Consider the following 18,846-nt stretch of genomic DNA (forward strand, 5'->3'; position numbering starts at 1 on the left):
TAGCATATCCACTCGCATCTGTGTCTAGAATAAAGGTTGCTCCTGGAATCGGATATGCCAACATTGGGGCAGTGCACAAACGCTCTTTCAATGTTTGGAAAGCCACTTCTTGCTCCTTCTTCCATTCAAAAGCTTTATTTTTAAACGGTTTTATTTAGCTTGAGTTGACAGGCCGCATGGCCGCATGCACCACTGCACGGCCGTTGTGAACGAATCTTGTAATTGAAATTTAAGTAACTTCCCGATAAGCTACAAGCATGAAACTTGGAATATAGTTCAGAACCCGATGACAATGCAATAATAAGAAAAAAAATCGCCGCTAGGTGGCGCATGGATCGAGATATTCACAAAAATCGTATTTGTGGCCCGATTTGGATCATATTTAAAACACATAATACATGCAAGAATAGAAAGCGACCTATGAAAAAAAATCGCCGCTAGGTGGCGCATGGATCGAGATATTCGCAAAAATCGTATTTGTGGACCGATTTGGCTCATATTTGGAACACTTAATACCTACAAGTATAGAAAACGACCTTTGAAAGAAAATCGCCGCTAGGTGGCGCATGGATCGAGATATTGGCAAAAATCGTATTTGTGGCCCGATTTGGCTCATATTTGGAACAAATATTGCATACAGTCCGGTAGAAGTGACATCAAAATATTTTGGAGTTGGAGGAGGGACAAGCATACGTGGCGCAGAGTCGAGTAAAGTCTTTGGAAGGATTATGTATTGAGGACTTATGTTGTAACAAATTGTCAGGAAAGAGTCCTTGTAATAATGAGTCACTAAATGAACTAAATAGAATGAGAAATAATAGACAATTAAATAAAGACTAAAAACTTGAAAATAAAATAATTAAAAAAATTTGTTTAAGTTAAACGGTTTTATTGAAAACAATACTTACATGAAGTAATAATAATACGAAAAGCTAGAAAATAATTAGGTAGGTCCTAGTTACTAGTCATCACACTTTTTATCAATCTATGGCGTTGATCAGACAATTAAATAAAAGCGTTGGACGCGTCATATTTCTACTGATAGTCATAAGTAAAACTAACTGAACCTTAATCAGTCACATTTTTAGAAATTTCACGCGCCCAACGCTTTTATTTAATTGTCTGATCAACGCCATAGATTGATAAGGAGTGTGATGACTAGTACCTAGGACCTACCTAATTATTTTCTAGCTTTTCGTATTATTATTACTTCATATAAGTATTGTTTTCAATAAAACCGTTTAACTTAAACAATTTTTTTTAATTATTTTTTTGTTGTAAGCTCATGGAGGCTATGGGCTACGCTGGAAAAGTTTGGTACAAATCGCCGGTAATATGTGCACAGCCCAAGGAAACTTCTTATTTCATGCAAGTTCTGTGGTCTTGGCCAATCCTTTACTGCCTCTATCTTTTCATTCGCTGTACGGATACCTTCTGTCGTTACCTTGTGACCCAAATAATTTACTTCCTTTTTAAACCTTTTCAAACCAGCGCCAGCTATTCTCTGGAAAACTTCCTCCAAGTTTTTAAGATGTTCATCGAAGTTCTTGCCCAATACGATGATGTCGTCCAGGTATACCAAGCATGTTTTCCAATGCCTGATCCATGAGTCTCTCAAAAGTAGCTGGTGCATTACAAAGTCCAAAAGGCATTACTGTAAATTGCCAAAGACCATCTCCGACGCTCAGGGCGGTTTTTTCTTTGTCTTCCTCCTTCACCTCCACTTGCCAGTAGCCACTTTATAAGTCCAGTGTGGAAAACCATTTCGTACCAGAGAGCGAGTCCAGAGTGTCGTAAATTTTTGGCAATGGGTAGCTATCCTTTTTCGTGACGTCGTTCAACTTGCGGTAGTCCACGCCAAACCTCATTTTCCCATCCTTCTTCTTCACAAGTACAACAGGTGAGCTCCATGGACTAGCTGATGGTTCGATGACGCCGCTGTCGCTCATTTCTTGTATGATTTGACTCACAACTTCCCGCTTCGCTAGTGGAACACTACGTGGAGCTTGACGGATCGGCCTCGCATCTCCAGTGCCAATTTGATGTTTCACAACGTTGGTGGGGCCTGGTTTGGAGCCATCTTGGTCAAATATGTTCCCGTACTTTAGGAGCAGTGGCTTTGCCTTACTCTGATAGTCTTCCTCTAGTCCCTCTGTCCATGGCATGATGTCATCTGAAAGATCAATATTGCTAGTTGAAACCTCTTCCTGGAGCTGTTCACAATTGATTATTACTTCAGCCTCTTGGCATCTTCCCAAAATAGCTCCTCTGATCAGTTTGAGTGGTGACTTGAACTCATTGAGTACTCGTACCGGGATACGTCCATCCTGTTTTGTTATAGCCAAGGTTTTTCCTACAAGTATGTTCGGTGTTGATTTGTTTGCTGCCTCGACAACCCACAATTTGTTTGCCCCACAATCTCCACCAACCTTTGCCCAGATGATTGCTTCGGATTTTGGTGGTATTTGCTGACTCTTCCACCAGCACTCGCTTACTGCTGTAGCCTCTCTCGTAGCCGAAATTAAGTGGTACATCCATGTTTTTATATCGCATCGTCTTGCTTTGCATGTCGATCTTGATGCCCTGGTCGATTAAGAAGTCCACTCCAATTATGATTTCATCAACAATTTCTGCCGCTATAAAATTGTGTACTACCGTGACGTTCCCAATTGCGACTTCACATGATACTTCTCCTAGAACCGTGCTGTCTTCTCCAGTGGCTGTACGCAATCTTGCTCCATGCAATGGTCTTATCTTCTTGTTGACTAAATCCGCTCGAATGATGGAATGAGATGCACCCGTATCTACAGTCAGTAAACGTTCCTTTCCATCCACATGTCCTCCGACAGTAAGATTGTTTGGCCTTCTTCCAATTTGCGAGATAGAGATTATGGGGCATTCAATTGAGGGAGCCAGCTGTCGCCCCTTGCGGCTGACTCTCTTTAGTTTAACGATTGAGTGGACTTGGAGATTTGCTCATCTCCTTCAGCTCTGTTTACAACCACCCACATTGTTGGAACTGTTAGGGTTGGTACTGCAATAACGTGCAATGTGCCCTGGCTTTTCACATTTAAAGAATTTGACGCCACCATCGTTTTTCTGCTGCGTTCCTTTTATTGCTTCCAAAATTGTCTACCCAGTCTGGCCTTTCCACTTCCACGCGATGAGCTTTGTATGCGGGCTTACTCAAAAGTGACGCTGTTTCCTGAGTCAGTGCATAGGATACCGTTTCAGCAAATGTTTGCTTTTCGCTTGCGTATGTAGCTCGCTTTGTTTCGACGTCCCGTATGCCATTTATAAAACTGAATCTTTACCCTTTCAGTGTATTCCACAGGTGCGTCCGCATTTGCAAGATGAGCCAATCTTTCAATGTCTGAAGCAAACTCCTGCAAAGTCTCGTAAGATTTTTGGTAGCGGGTTTGCAATTCTATTTGGTAGATTTGTTTCCTGTGTTCGCTTCCGTAACGTCGTTCTACAGCAGCCATCAATGCGTCATAACTGTTCCGTTCGTACTCTGGAATAGTCTGTAAGATTTCGGCAGCTGGTCCTTTCAAGGCTACGAAGAGTGCAGCGACTTTATCTTCAGCATTCCAGTTGTTTACTGTTGCGGTCTTCTCAAATTGTAGCTTAAAGACCTGGAAAGGAACAGAAGGATGGTGTTTTTACCTTTGGATTACTCGCTGAAACTGCTGGGCGATTTATTTGCAACTCCTGTGTACGATCTTTCAAAGCATCCATCTCGGCCTCCATTTTATCTTGTCGTTCCCTAAAAACCTCCAGCTGCGATGAGACTTTTGTTTCCTGTGCCTCTAGCTTCGTTGAGATACGCTCTTCCTGTACTTCGAGTTGTAATGTTATGCGTGCCTGTTGCTCTTTTAATTGTTCTGCAATTTGTGACGCCATGTGTGTGTTTCTGTTCATCCAATTGTGCTTCCAATTGTACTTCAAGGCAGCAGCTTTCCGTGCCAAGATGGTGGGAAAAGAAGGAGCGCGGCGGCTAACGGTCGCTGTAGCAGAGGAGGGATCGGCAGCTGAAATCGATTCAGCTGTACTGGCACATGCCAGCAACATTATTTCCTCGCCACCCATTGCAAACCAAGTGACGATGTAACAGCAGCCATGTCAGAGTTGGTGGATAGGCTAGATCGTTTAGAGAAGCGGGAGGTAACGTATAAACAGCAACGGATCGGAGCGCCTCGGCAACAAGCACGACCCACCAGCTCACGCAGTGAGGACACACGGGATACAAACCGCGATATCTGTTAGTATCATCATATTTTCGGCAAGAATGCAACACGGTGTCGGCCACCATGCGCTTTCACACCAAAGCTTTCGGAAAACTAGTCAGCCCTCCGTACAAAGCGGCTATGTCGGAGGAGGATATTAACTCCAGCCGCCTTTACATTTGAGACAGAACGTCTTCAATGAAATTTCTCATCGACACGGGCGCCGTAGTTTCGGTTGTACCGAAACGTCACGGTGAGAGTATGCAACCAAACGCAATGAAACTGGTTGCTGCAAACAATACTACAATTAATACATTCGGCAAACGACAGATAACATTAGATCTCGGCCTACGACGGCCATTTCAGTGGTGTTTCATAATCGCCGACGTTGCGCATCCTATAATAGGTGCGGATTTCCTAAGACACTACGACGTGTTGGTGGATTTAAAAAACAAAGCAAACTTATACTTTGAAAGCAAAGAATCGATAACGCATACGCATACGCAAACGCAGTTGCAAACACAAATCAAGGAATAATTTCCAAACAACCAACATAATATTTTACGAAAACTATGACGGCATTTCGAGACCGTTCGACCAATACAAACGTCACAGCATGGGGTATTTGTTCCCCAGGATCTGCCCTCATGCAGCCATGTTTTTCTACGCGACGATACAATTAAAAAGCCGCTGAAAGCACCTTACGACAGGCCATATCTGGTTGTTAACAAATACCCCAAAGATATCCACGATAATGATTGAGATGAATTAGCAGCAATAACACAAGCCACCAGTATTGATGCCAGCACATCGGCGGATTTTCTGGAAAGGGGGTGGTGTAGTGACTACCCAAATCGAACCCTACCGCAATATGTGGCAACATCATAGAACAGCTGAGTTTTAGCAACTACAGCCAACGTCTAGTAATACTTTGAATTTCAACGCATAATTTAATTTGGGACTTTCTCTTTTAAGAGAAGACATTGTTCTTTTTAGTTTTAATTAATAAATATAGAATAATAAACATAACATTCTATATACCTATACTTTAGCTCTTTTTGCAACAGGTCTTAGATTTTTTTTGAAGAAATTTAGCTCTTTTAGCTTTTTTTTTTAGATTCTAGCCCCAAATATTTTTTTTTCTGGCAACACTGGTCTCAAGCCAGCAGACACTCACTTTTCTCGGAACCGGCTGCTTAGCTATACATTTTTTTGTGCTTATAGATTGCCAATAAATGAGGTATAAATTCTGTGCTTTTTTCTAATAACCTCCTAAGTCTTAAGTCTAAGTTTGCCGCAAATTAATATTTACGGTTTAAATTCATATTTGAAAAAGTTTAAAACAGATACTCAATCAACAGTTCGTGAATCAGATGGCTTAAAGTAAGATTAATAAAGGGCACAAACTCTTTTTTTAAACGTATGTGTATTACAAGAAATTTTTGCACTTCAATAACTTTGTGGGTTATTGCAAATTTTAAAATATGTGCACTTACATCTTACATCGACTTAAGCCTTTATTGTAGATTTTGATTTAAATATCAGCCTAACTTATATCGGTTTTTATTGCAAACAGTAAACGTACAAACCTAACGACTCAACTCAAAACGGAAATATACAGACTCCAGATAAATATTTCAATTGTTAGTTTTATGTAACAATAAATACAGTTTTTAATATAAAAGCTCACTCCATAAATTAGAAAAAGTAAAAGAAAAATTCGGGGCATTGCACTCATATCTGTGTTTATATTTAATATAGTGAGCTAAGTGTCATTTAACCCTTTCATTAAGCAATGGAATTTTTATACTCAGTTGAGCAGAACTCACAGAGTATATTAACTTTGATTGGATAACGGTTGGTTGTACAGGTATAAAGGAATCGAGATAGATATAGACTTCCATATATCAAAATCAGCAGTATCGAAAAAAATTTGATTGAGCCATGTCCGTCCGTCCGTCCGTCCGTTCGATATCGAAAATTTCGAAAAAGAGAAAAAGTGCGATAATTCATTACAAAAGACGGATAAAGCGATGAAACTTGGTAGGTGGGTTCACCTTTTGACGGAAAATAGAAAATTAGTAAAATTTTGGACAATGGGCGTGGCACCGCCCACTTTTAAAAGAAGGTAATTTAAAAGTTTTGCAAGCTGTAATTTGCCAGTCGTTGAAGATATCATGATGAAATTTGGTAGGAACGTTACTCACATTACTGTGTATGAGCCAAATAAAAATTAGCAAAATCGGATGACGAAAAAAATTTTTTTAAAAGTCAAATTTTAAGAAAAAATTCAATAGCCTTACAGTATATAAGTAAATTATGTCAACATTCAACTCCAGTAATGATATGGTGGTACAAAAATACAAAAATAAAAGAAAATTTCAAAATGGGCGTGGCACCGCCCTTTTTCATTTAATTTGTGTAGAATACTTTTAATGCCATAAGTCGAACAAAAATTTACCAATCCTTGTGAAATTTGGTAGGGGCATAGGTTCTATGACGATAACTGTTTTCTGTGAAAATGGGCGAAATCGGTTGAAGCCACGCCAGTTTTTATACACAGTCAACCGTCTATCCTTCCGCTCGGCCGTTAACACGATAACTTGAGCAAAATCGATATATCTTTACTAAACTCAGTTCACATAATTATCTGAACTCACTTTCTATTGGTATAAAAAATGGCCGAAATCCGACTATGACCACGCCTATATTGTTGATATCGAAAATTACGAAAAATCAAAAAAATGCCATAATTCTATACCAAATATGAAAATAGAGATGAAACATGGTAATTGGATTGGTTTATTGACGCAAAATATAACTCTAGAAAAAACTTTGTAAAATGGGTGTGACCTACCATATTAAGTAGAAGAAAATGATAAAGTTTTGCAGGGCGAAATCAAAAGCCCTTGGAATCTTGGCAGGAATACTCTTCGTAGTATTGCATATATAAATAAATTAGCGGTACCCGACACATTTTGGTCGATATCTTAAAAAGGCTTTCAAATATACAACTAGGGCCACTCCCTTTTAAACCCCTCATTAATGCTTTTAATTTGATACCCATATCGTACAAACGCATTCTAGAGTCACCCCTGGTCCACCTTTATGGCGTTATCTCGAAAAGGTGTCCACCTATAGAACTAAGGCCACTCCCTTTTAAAATACTCATTAACACCTTTCATTTGATACCCATATCGTACAAACGCATTCTAGAGTCACCCCTGGTCCACCTTTATGGCGATATCCCGAAATGGCGTCCACCTATAGAACTATGGTACTCTTTAATACCTTCCATTTGATACCCATGTCATACAAACACATTCCATGGTTACCCTAGGTTAATTTTCCTACATGGTGATTTTCCCTTATTTTGTCTCCAAAGCTCTCAGCTGAGTATGTAATGTTCGGTTACACCCGAACTTAGCCTTCCTTACTTGTTTTAAATAAATTTTATTTGAACCTCTATTTATAATATTTAAAACTTTGAAAGGCCAATTTCATTAAGACTAGTTTTATAGTAAATTTAGCGAAATTCCTTTTTTTATATCGTAACATTTTTCCAAGGAAATCTTTCGCTATCTTGATTGCTAAGTCTCCATTTATATTTTGATTTTAATAGCGAGGAAAATGTATAGAAATTAACTGTACCGATTTCTATAACATAAAAACGGTTTTTGTACTACACACCTAACAAAATTATACGAATCATGGGGAGGATGTATTCTAGCATTTGTGATTTTCTTCTTTCTTTCAATAAGCGCGTGATCTACGCCGCACTCCATGTCAGTGTGGCCTGGTTCCATTAACTTGTGGTCGATATTATAAATAGTATTGGGAATGTGATTTGCTGGTGTGAACATTGAGCGCAATTGTCACTGTGGAACAGAACATGGTTCACTCCCTGAAGGTTCTTAAGATGAAGCGATCTGATTTTTATCGTGCCACATGTAGCAATATGGAGATCTTGTTGTGTAATCGTTGACTGTTAAATGAAAAGTCCACAATTGCCTTTTATAAAAACGTAAGGAATTGCGCAGGAAAGGAGTTGGCAAACATTGTTGTAGGTCGAAGGTAAAATATTATGCCAGTAGTTCCTTTATCTACCCATTGGGAGTTACAAGCCAACTCCGCTGTTTCATGGTGCACTGATCGCTCATTCTGCAATTACACTGAAAGAAATGGTGCTAGTTAAATCAACAAAACGGTTCTGTTGTTCTTGACTTAACGGAGATTCGGTGAAATTGATCGAATTCGACCGATTTCTTTGTCAAGCGAACAAATTGGTTTAGTCATTTCAACAGAAGAGAAATTGCCGCTCTTAAGGTAGCAACATTTTGTAAAATTGACAGATTCCTAATCAAACTGATTTTTCTGTTAACACAACTGATCTTATAGGTCATTTCAAAGGCGATCAACTGTCAATACATGAGCAAATTTCAAAGAGAATTTCACGCTCACTGCGCTCTCTACTTTGTACTTATGACGATGGTGCCACTTGTTAAAAAAAACACCAAAATAAGAAAACCATCAAATCGAAAAGACACACAAAATGGGAAAACAATAAAAAACTAGTTTTTCAGTTATCAATACAAAACGAAAAAACCCTTTTTTTGAATTAACTGTGCAAAAAATTATGAGATACTGGGACACCTATTTATCGGGTCCAATTTTGCAACTTCTCGTCCAAGCGAAATGCAAAATTGCGCCCTCTTGTTGCAAAAGTTTTGCTTGAAAGAACAGGATTTTTCCAAAGTTAGTAACATTTTCTTCAAGTTTTTCTGAATTTTCACTCACGGGAACGAATCTAATAAGATAATAAAAAAAATACTTTTTTAATGTTGATGTTCCCAACAAAATAAAAGTTTGAGTTATTTTATATTGGGCCAGGTAGTAAAGTTTAATTATTAAATTGTGGAGCTTTTCGGCCGATTTTTTTGAAATAAAACCATCGTTTATTTTATCTTCTACGCGTTTCGACGCATATTCGCGTCTTCCTCAGGAAGGCTTTAATAAATATACGAAAAACAAGATATTTATATTAATCGAATTACATTATACATTGAATCAAATAACATTTTTTCCCTATTGCACTTACTAAGTTAACAATTATTACAATATCACATCTGGGTATAATCAATGGAAAATTATATATATATAAAAAACACCGCACATCTTCTCTTGCCCAGGCTCAAACATTTTGTGTCCGCGAATATGCGTCGAAACGCGTAGAAGATAAAATAAACTATGGTTTTATTTCAAAAAAATCGGCCGAAAAGCTCCACAATTTAATAATTAAAAAGTTTGAGTTGTTTTGGAATCGTTTCAACTTAAAGTGTTACGAAAATTAAACTTGCCGAATTACATGTAAAACTACTCCAGTGGTTAATTACCTTCCTGCGATTTGATTCTTTACTTTTCTATAACTTACAAGTTCTCTTTTTAAAATGTTACGTAAAACATTTATAATACAAGTTTTGTTCAAAACAATCAAGTGTGGCAACTACATGCGAGAGAAGAAATTGAGTATGAGCTGAGCTGCAACTGAAAGAATTGAGAATCAGTTTTGTTACTACTATATTCGTTTCTATATTCATATGTACGTATATGTAGCAAGCATGCGTATTTATGTATTCACATATTTACGTATTCATATGGCGGCCGCCGTGGTGTGATGGTAGCGTGCTCCGCCTACCCAACTGAAGACCCTGGGTTTACACCCCGGAAAAAGCAACATCAAAATTTTAGAAACAAGCTTTTTCAATTAGAATAAAAATTTTCTAAACAGAGTCGCCCCTCGGTAGTGTTCGGCAGGCACTCCGAGTGTATTTCTGCCATGAAATGCTCTCAGTGAAAACTCAAATCGTTAGCTTAATGTGAAAATGTGCTAAGTCACTTTTTTTTTTAAATCGTATTTTAATGCAGTTTTAAAACTGAATTCAAAATACATCGATCACAAAAAATAAAAATATATTGAAATTTTTAATTTTTACGTGCTGTGGGCAATGATGCGTAAATGTGCTAAGTCGTTAGCTGTTAAAAAAAATGTGCTAAGTCAACCTGTCAATAATATCAATCTGAATTACTAGTCATTTCTTTGTGCGCGTATTTTATTTATTTATTTAATTCATTTAGTCTAAAAGTAAATGCTTTGTTGTTGTATTAACAATAAAGACACTTTCCGAAGGCTTTGGGGAGTGTTACGGATGTTGATGGCCCTTTGCCGGATATAGATCCGGTACGTTCCGGTAACAAAGCACTATTAAGGTACTACAAGCCCGACCATCTCGGGAACGATTTAGCCTCGGCTGTTAATGAAACAGGATTCGCCACGGTTAGGTGAGTTGATAATTGGGTTGGAGAAGCTATATATTGTGCTGGCAACCCCTTGAGAGGGTTGCGAACACAACCCCTTGAAATTGGATTTACCCAATTGAGTCATGCCTTTGGTGTATGATAAATGCTTTGCGCTGACCATAATCTACTTCAATTCTTACATGTCGATAACTGCATGCTTTCTTACAGACTAGTTAAAAATAGAAAACAATTCAAGCTTAAACTTGTATAAGCTGTTATTAAAATTAATAACACTACTGAATGGATTTGCTAGATCTATAGTCCTAGTTATAGGTTCATTCATAGCATAATTCCTTTTATGAGTTATTTCGATAAATAACCTAGTATGTCGAAGATCACGCAGTGGAATATATGGAATGAACAAAGTAGATAAATCAGAGCAATTCGTACTAAAGTTTATTACATTATAGGCAAGCATGAGTGGGATAAAAGTCGTCTGTCATGCAAAGCCTGAAGACCAAGCAACTTGTGCCTGCAATTTTGTAAAAATGTTTGGAACTTTCTCAATTTTATAGGAGTTAGATTCATAGAAAGGATTCCATATTATTGAGAAATATTCAAGACCACTTCTGACCAAGGATATATAAAGTGTCTTCAACGTCATAGGGTCCTTAAAGTCACTGGTGTTACGTCTACTGAACCCAACCATTGCAACAAATTTTGAAACAACGAAATCAATGTGAATAGAAAAAGAGAGTTTGGAGTCAAAAATGACACCCAAGTCTTTATTCTTTTGATAACGAAATAGTTTGACAATTAAATAGTATTTTTTATAGTTTTAGTGTTATATTTCCATCAACTCAACAACTTTTTTTTGTTCATTTGACTACTAAAACGGTCAATTACGAATCAACGATTTGTGCGCAGTTGATTCAACATCTTGTTGCGATGGATAAAAACTGACAGAAATTTCGGTTGAATTGACCTGTATTTCGGATGATTTTACCAGTCTTTTTCTTTCAGTGTATTGAACTAGATCTTGACTGTTGCCTTGATAAGCAACAAGTATTTTTGTTTCCAATTTATCACATATTTGATAAGTATGTAGTTTAATTTTCTTTGCTAAAAATGAACGTACCGAGTTAAGAATAAATATAATAAATTCTGTACACTTAAAAGCCTTCCAATATATAACACAAGCAGTGGCTTGGGATGGATATTTGTCACAAAATAGTGCATACATTTTCGAAAGCGATAACTCGGCGTGAGAGTATTTGCAGCTTGGGCCACTCCTTGTGTAGTGCCTCACATAGCTTGGAAATCTGTTAATGTGTTCTTTAGCTTTGCTTATTCTATCTTTAGAGAGCATGTTCCATCCAGCTGCGGAACCCGTCTATCACGAAAACTTGAATTTGGACTATCGATTTTTTTTCACAACGCTTTTTTAAAACTTTTTGACATATTTGAATATTTGTTCCGCCCTCATTCACATTATGCACACGCTATCAAATACTTTTTTGTGGAGAGAAGTTGATATTTTAGTCTTACCCTTACTGCGGCATTCGTAATTTATAAGGTGGAAAAATCTTTCTGCTACTACGTTTCCTTTAGAGTTTACGTAACTTTTACCACTATTCCGTTTAATTGGTGTATTAGCGCGAGAGGAACCTTCTGCAGTGCTTGAAATAGTTTCATCGATTTCTTGGTGTTTCACTTCTGAATCAATGATACTAATCTGATTATTTTCATGGTTATCAATTTCAGATTCAAATTCCTAACAGTCAGCATTATCAAACGCAAACACTTCGAATTCGGCGAATCCATTTTTATTGATTTGCGTATTGAAAAATACACAACTGCTTAGATTTCTTCAGAAATTGGGGATCTCGCCAAATTAAAAACAGTTGCTTGCTGCAACTTTTCACTCAAATGGAACACTTTTAAATATAATTTATTAATGCGTTCATACTTAGTGCGTAACTTTTACATTAAAGAAATCATAAGCAGTTGAAGTACTTCAACTCCAACCAACGAAGTTAAAGCTCCTAATCTTATTTTAAATGCCCTCCCAATAAGCATTGTAGGGAGCCATGATAAAATAACTTCAAGGTAGAATCGTTTACCCGCTATGAAAAAAGGTTAAAGCTACGCTACATACTATGCAAATTGTCGTCGTAGTTCGAGAGCAGCCTTTGGCGGACGAGTAAAGTGACTTGCTTGCGATCGGAAGGTTGCAAGATCAAATCCAGGTGCATTGGATGTGTACTATTTGATTGTACTAAAAAAACTTAAGTAGACTTAAGAACTCACACGTGTTACACAATGGGTGCAATAACCGCTTATCTCGATAGAGGCCCGTTATTCGCGACATAACAAATTTACAATGAAACCCTAATTCTAGTTATCGTTCCACTGTGTAAGTTTTCCATTTTGCAATAATCTCTCGACTTAAACTATTTCTACTTTATACTAAAATGTGCCGCTTTGTTATGAAAATATGTTTGCAATACCCGCTTATCTCGAGATAGACGTATTATGCAACACAAATAATAGTTTACAATTCTTCTTAAGAACACATAAGCTACAGTTTCGAGTTCGGCGATTATGCACTTTAATAACTTCTCTATTAGTTTACCTAGACGGATACTGGTTCGACACAAATATGTAGCTTTAATTCGCGAACACCATACCACTAATAACTCTAATTCTTCTTAAGTCGACTTAAGCGGTTATTGCATGAGACCACAGAATTATTTAAAATGTAATATTGTTGTTTGCTTTAGTAAGTGTCACCTTAATACGGCCGCTGCAGTGTTTCATTTTAACAGATAAGGCTAAAGGCCAAGTAGCGACATAAATTTTTGAAAAAGTGAGTTAATTAAGATTTCTATGTGGATTTATCTTGCTCAAATCGTTGTTGCATTTACATGCAAAATTATTTATCTGGATCAGAATCTTTGCAACCGGATGATGCCTATAGTCATCTTGTTTTTATTGAATCGGCAACCACAATGTGAGATTATGTGTTTGTATGGCAGCACTGAAAAATAACTGTTTGCCATATGCTTATTGAGAAGCGAAATACGAAAGAGAGTTAAAATTTGATCCAATGTTTACAAAGGCAAATAATGGAACGCCTAGGTAAAGTTTTTCAAACATTCATTTTGTAATTTTTCGCGTTCACATACAATACCAAAAAACTACGCTGTAGCATTGTATGATCGGTTGTTTGGGAAGAATCAACATCACACATCTGATTCTAGTGCAGACCTAAGTATTTCAGGTTCATAAAATGATTTAAAGAGTGAGTTGGATAAAATCTTTCGAGATATTCAAAACCTAAAAAGGTTGGGCAAAGGTATTTTGGATGATTTTGTCAGAATTTGTTTTAAAGATTACTTTATTAACTATAGTCTTCACATCTGAAGATCTTTTGTTACCTCGAATGCATTGTGTACTGTTATATGAAATAAGACTTAATATTCTTCTGTTCAACACTAGGGGGACTCATTAAAGCATATAAATTTATAAGTTGTAAAATTATGTCCATTTACACACGCTGTTATATGAACTCACCTAGTGATATTCTTGATAAACTTAACTGTCGATCAGCTGTATTATTGCCAACAAAATCTTTTGATTGTTGTACAAATTGAAAAATGCCAAGAGTGAAAAATCAAAATTAAAATGTCTTTACTAAGATATTCTTGTAAACGACTTGCTGATGTTGGAGATTCGTGATGATATTGACTGCTGTTATGTTTGCAAGGTTGCATTCCTTTGAGTTTACCGCGTTTACACCATGAAATGAGAGCGTAAATTTATACAAATTTGGTAAATGATTTTTCATACAAAATTTGACAGTTCGTTTACGCACTAGAGACATACATTGAAACTTTACACACTTTATAAGGCATTTGTAAGGTTAAATGAGTCCCCCTACTGTATAAACTTAGGATATGTTTTGTGTTTAATAAACGATTTACCTATTGGTATCTTAGCCTTTATTTTTAGCTGATCGTAGTTTTAATTATTTAAGGTAAGAACTAAAAAAAAAAAATAGGTTTATCCGGTTTTAACGGGGTTTGAGAAATAAAAACCGGTGCTTTCTAATTGAAATTCTTCGGGGTATTCGAAAACCGGTTTTTAATAAATAATAATCGAACACCCTAATAACCATGCCCACTTTTTATATATCAAATGATTCCTTTAAATTGAGATATTCGATATTCCGATTCCTCATTGAGCTATTATCTGCAAACTTGGCATGTAGGTTCGCTACATGCAGCTAACTCAATAAACATACAATTTTTGAAAAATGGGCGTGACAGCGCCTACTTATTAAGATAGATGTGCTGATTTGTTATTTAAGGTTGATCTGTTCCAGCAAAAACTACAAAAGTCCGAGGATAACCATGTCCCAATTTCTATATAAAAATACAAAAATGCGTGTTATTGGCACATATGTATATCATGACATCTCTGTAACTTATAAAGCTACAATGCCAACATTTTAGAGGAAAGGTCCCTTAGGTAGGCCTACGTTTCTTTTCAAAATTGTTTAATATTTATTTTTGGTTTACTTACGACCTTGGCTCTCTAAAATTTAAGTATTGTATCTTTTTAAGTTGCGGGAAAAATAAATCGCGAACCCATATGGAAGCCCTGATGATCTTCTCTAGTAGATACACATTTCGTACTAAAATTTTTTAGCTTCTTGTGGTCCAAACTTTGATCGATAGTCGATGAACAGCTTGGAGTTTCAAAAAAATCGTGAAGTCATATCGAAGCACTGATGATCTTCTCTAGTATGATACCCATATTGTACTAATACCTCTTAGGTTTTGTGGTCCAAATTTTGGTCGACAGCCACTGAATCGTTTAAGGTATCGCACAAACACCAGTCCTTAGCTAGAACGTGCTATTTACGTTGATATAACTCCAACAGGTTTGTTACAGACTAGGGCAGAACTGGTACGGAAAAAGTTGAAAATAGTTGCAACTACTTTTGTCACAAGTCCTAATGCAGCCGCAGACTTGTGGATACTCAGTTTCGCAATAAAAAATTGTAAAGACTTAAACAAAATGAATTTCACCTATAATTATTATATTGGGACTTTTATAATATAAATTGTTTGATAATTATAAGGTTACTTTAAAAAGTACAATAAAAAGAATTATTTATGATTCATACAATTTTGCGTCACACATAATAATTTTAAAACTTTTTTGTTTAAACTATAAAAAAATAATTTCGTTTCGACATTATCAATATTTATTCTAGCGTATGCCCGCGGCCCAGTCCGCCAAAAACAGGAATTAAATTATTTATTTATTTGTTAATAATCTTAGAATAAATCCAATAAATCGCAAAATATTCACAATCGCGGAGATAAGCACATAATGACAAACAGAAGGAAGAATATACTGGATTTTTAATACTCTCCTGAAAAATTTTTTTTCGAAATCATCTTGAAATAGTTCCGAAACCGATATGATTCTCGAAACTATCCTGAAATACTTTCGAAAACAATCTTGAAACAATATGGAGATATTCCCGAAAGATTCTCGACGATATTTTTACTAAGGCAGCCCAGAAATTGATCCGAAACAGTCCCGAGAAGATCTCGAACACAATCTGTAAACGGTTCCGAAATAGTCCTATAAAATCTTGAAATAGTCCCGAAAAGGTTCCTAAAATAATTTCGAAATAGCCCTAAAGTAATCTTTAAACAGTCCTGAAACAATTCCGAGCACAATCTCGAAATAATGTGAACTCTATCTATATAACCTTGATACCTAATTTATTGACCTAGGACAAATCAACGGAGAGTTATAGCAATTTAAAGATACTGTTCCAGAGAGGTACAGTAGGGAGGGTGGAAGTATCTGCGAACTCTGCCAAAATTTGAATACCCCTATAAAGTCCCTGGACTTAATATTACTGTTTAAAGTCAATATATGAAAGTGACATAGGCTTAAAGTAATTAAAAAGGTAATGTTCCTAGGGGGTGTAGGACCCCGTGCCCACTTAGAAAAATAAAGCCAATAGATTCCTCCACACATTTCCAAAACTGATTTCGCCTGGTCGACTCATATGAGAAATATTCCATATATACATCTACATATATGTCCGAGATATCAAATATTATTGGTCTGGGACAAATACTCGAAGAAAGATAGCTATTTAAAGATACTGTTCCCAAGAGGAAGGGTGGTGGAGTCACTGCGCCCCTTATTTTTTTTTTCAAAAATTTCTTAGAACTCTTTATAACACAGGTAACAAATTTAATTGCCCTAGGACAAATGCACGGAGATTTACAGCCGTTCAAATATACTGTTCCAGTGAGGGGAGTGGGAGGAGGGGTGTACCGGCAAACTTTTCCAAAATGTGTATGCCTCTATAAAGCCCCTAGACTTAATATCATTGTTCAGAGTAAATATAATTGAAATTACATAGGCTAGAAGTAATTAAAAAGGTAACGTTCCCAAGGGGTGTATATATAAAATCCCAAACGGTCAATTTTTAAAAAAGTTATAGCATTTTGAAAACAAAAACGGTGTCTTTTTAAAAATTCATAACTTTTTTGAGTAGAATGAAGAAATTTAAAAAAATTGAAAAACGTCTTTCGTAAGCTAGAAAAAGAAGAAAAACTTTCAGCCAATTCTAAAGGGGTCGGGTTCAAAATTGGTCGAAATGGGATGGAATACCCCATATATATTCAGTACATTCTTCCCTACTAATGTCTATCTTTGTGTAAAATTGCATCTAAATCTGTTCAGCCGTTCTGGCGTGATTGAGCAACAAAATAAGTAAAAAACTGTGGTCTTTATTTTTCAATTGCGTACCTAGTCCAAACTAGCATTTATTGGCAAGAGTGATTCTGCGCTGGATTTCAGAGCTGATGTTGTGATGTCATTTAACTAATAGAATATAATAAAGTAATAAAACTTGCTTAAGCGTTGATTGCTTTATCGTATTTTTTATTAGTGCGTAAATGCGCAGAACGTAAACTATTTCGTCCTGTAGGCCAAATCATGTGACGTACATGCGCAGACCCTATTTTGTTCCTTTCTATCAGCCAAACCTTAGGTAGGGTAGGGTGAGATAGCTGGTTCTAATTTTTGATGTAATAAAATAAACTTTGAATATTTCTAAAAAATAAAATATATATTTAAATTGTGACTCCACAACAACGTATTTGACAAAATATTTAAATATTTCACTGCAAGGGAAAAATAAAACGATTTTTGAAATTTTTGAACTCAGTTGAAGAGTTTCTTTTATTGAGAAAATTGAAATGTTTACAGCTGATCTGATCATAGAAAAACTGTATTACTTTCCTTCATTATATTACATATAATATTTCAACTTCCAATTCCTCTTTTTTTATAACCTGTCTCGCTGACTTAAAAAATAACTTTTCTAGCAGACATTGAAGCTATCAGGAAAATTTTACCATTTTTTTTATACCTATCGCATGCGATGCAAATGAGCAGAACCCAGAACTCCAAATGGAGCTATGCGACTTACAATGCGACTCTGAACTACAGTTGCTAGATTAAAAGACATTTTTTATTTGAAAAGTTATAAGCAGGGAGAAATATCTCTTACCGCTTCAAGAAATTTTTTCAATGTTTGGTAGTACGTACATCCATTTGTGAAAAAAGCTCCTTTTCATGTCTTAAGCAAACAAAAACAAACAACAGAAATAGAGTTACTAATAAGCATTTAGAAGCGCTTCTTAAATTATCCTCAAAATATATATAGACAAATTAGTTGTGGACAACTCAAAGTAGGTTTATATCTCCATTTTCTTCGTTTTTTTTCTTACCTTATTAATCTTATTCTTCTTCATCCCAACTTTAATCGTTCTTTCCTAAATACTATTAAATAAAAAAATTTTAAAAACAACAAAAAAATATACAAAAATGAAATCAAAAAAATATAAAAGATAAAAATTAAAAAAGAACAGGAAAAATTTTTCTTCTATCAGAATTACAAAATATATACTTTTGTTTCTAAAAAACAAAAAAAAACAAAAAAACAAAAAAAAAAAAACAACCTAAAAATTAAAAAAATATAAACATAAAAAATAAAAAAATACTGAATTTATCTTCTATAATTTTCTTTCTCAAATAATATCATTTTATGAATTTCCGAAATTTTTACAGTATACTTTTTATTAGGTCCGGCGCCATTTTTTTATTGTTGTCCGTCAATTTTGTTTCAAGGTAGTTGTGCTCACGCATCCATAAGAAGTTTCTGTCGATCGCTGCTTTGCATTGTTGCATTGTTCTGCATTTATTAAATAGAACACAA

General features: G+C 35.9%; 1 protein-coding gene across 5 annotated transcripts in view; it reads left to right on the forward strand.

Annotated features, from left to right (window-relative positions):
* Positions 1–18,846, forward strand: part of bon (tripartite motif-containing protein bonus) — a 162,506-nt gene that overhangs the window by 132,589 nt on the left and 11,071 nt on the right. The window lies entirely within an intron of this gene.

Source organism: Eurosta solidaginis, chromosome 1 (genome assembly GCF_040869045.1).
Source record: "Eurosta solidaginis isolate ZX-2024a chromosome 1, ASM4086904v1, whole genome shotgun sequence".
Classification (NCBI taxonomy): Eukaryota; Metazoa; Arthropoda; class Insecta; order Diptera; family Tephritidae; genus Eurosta; species Eurosta solidaginis.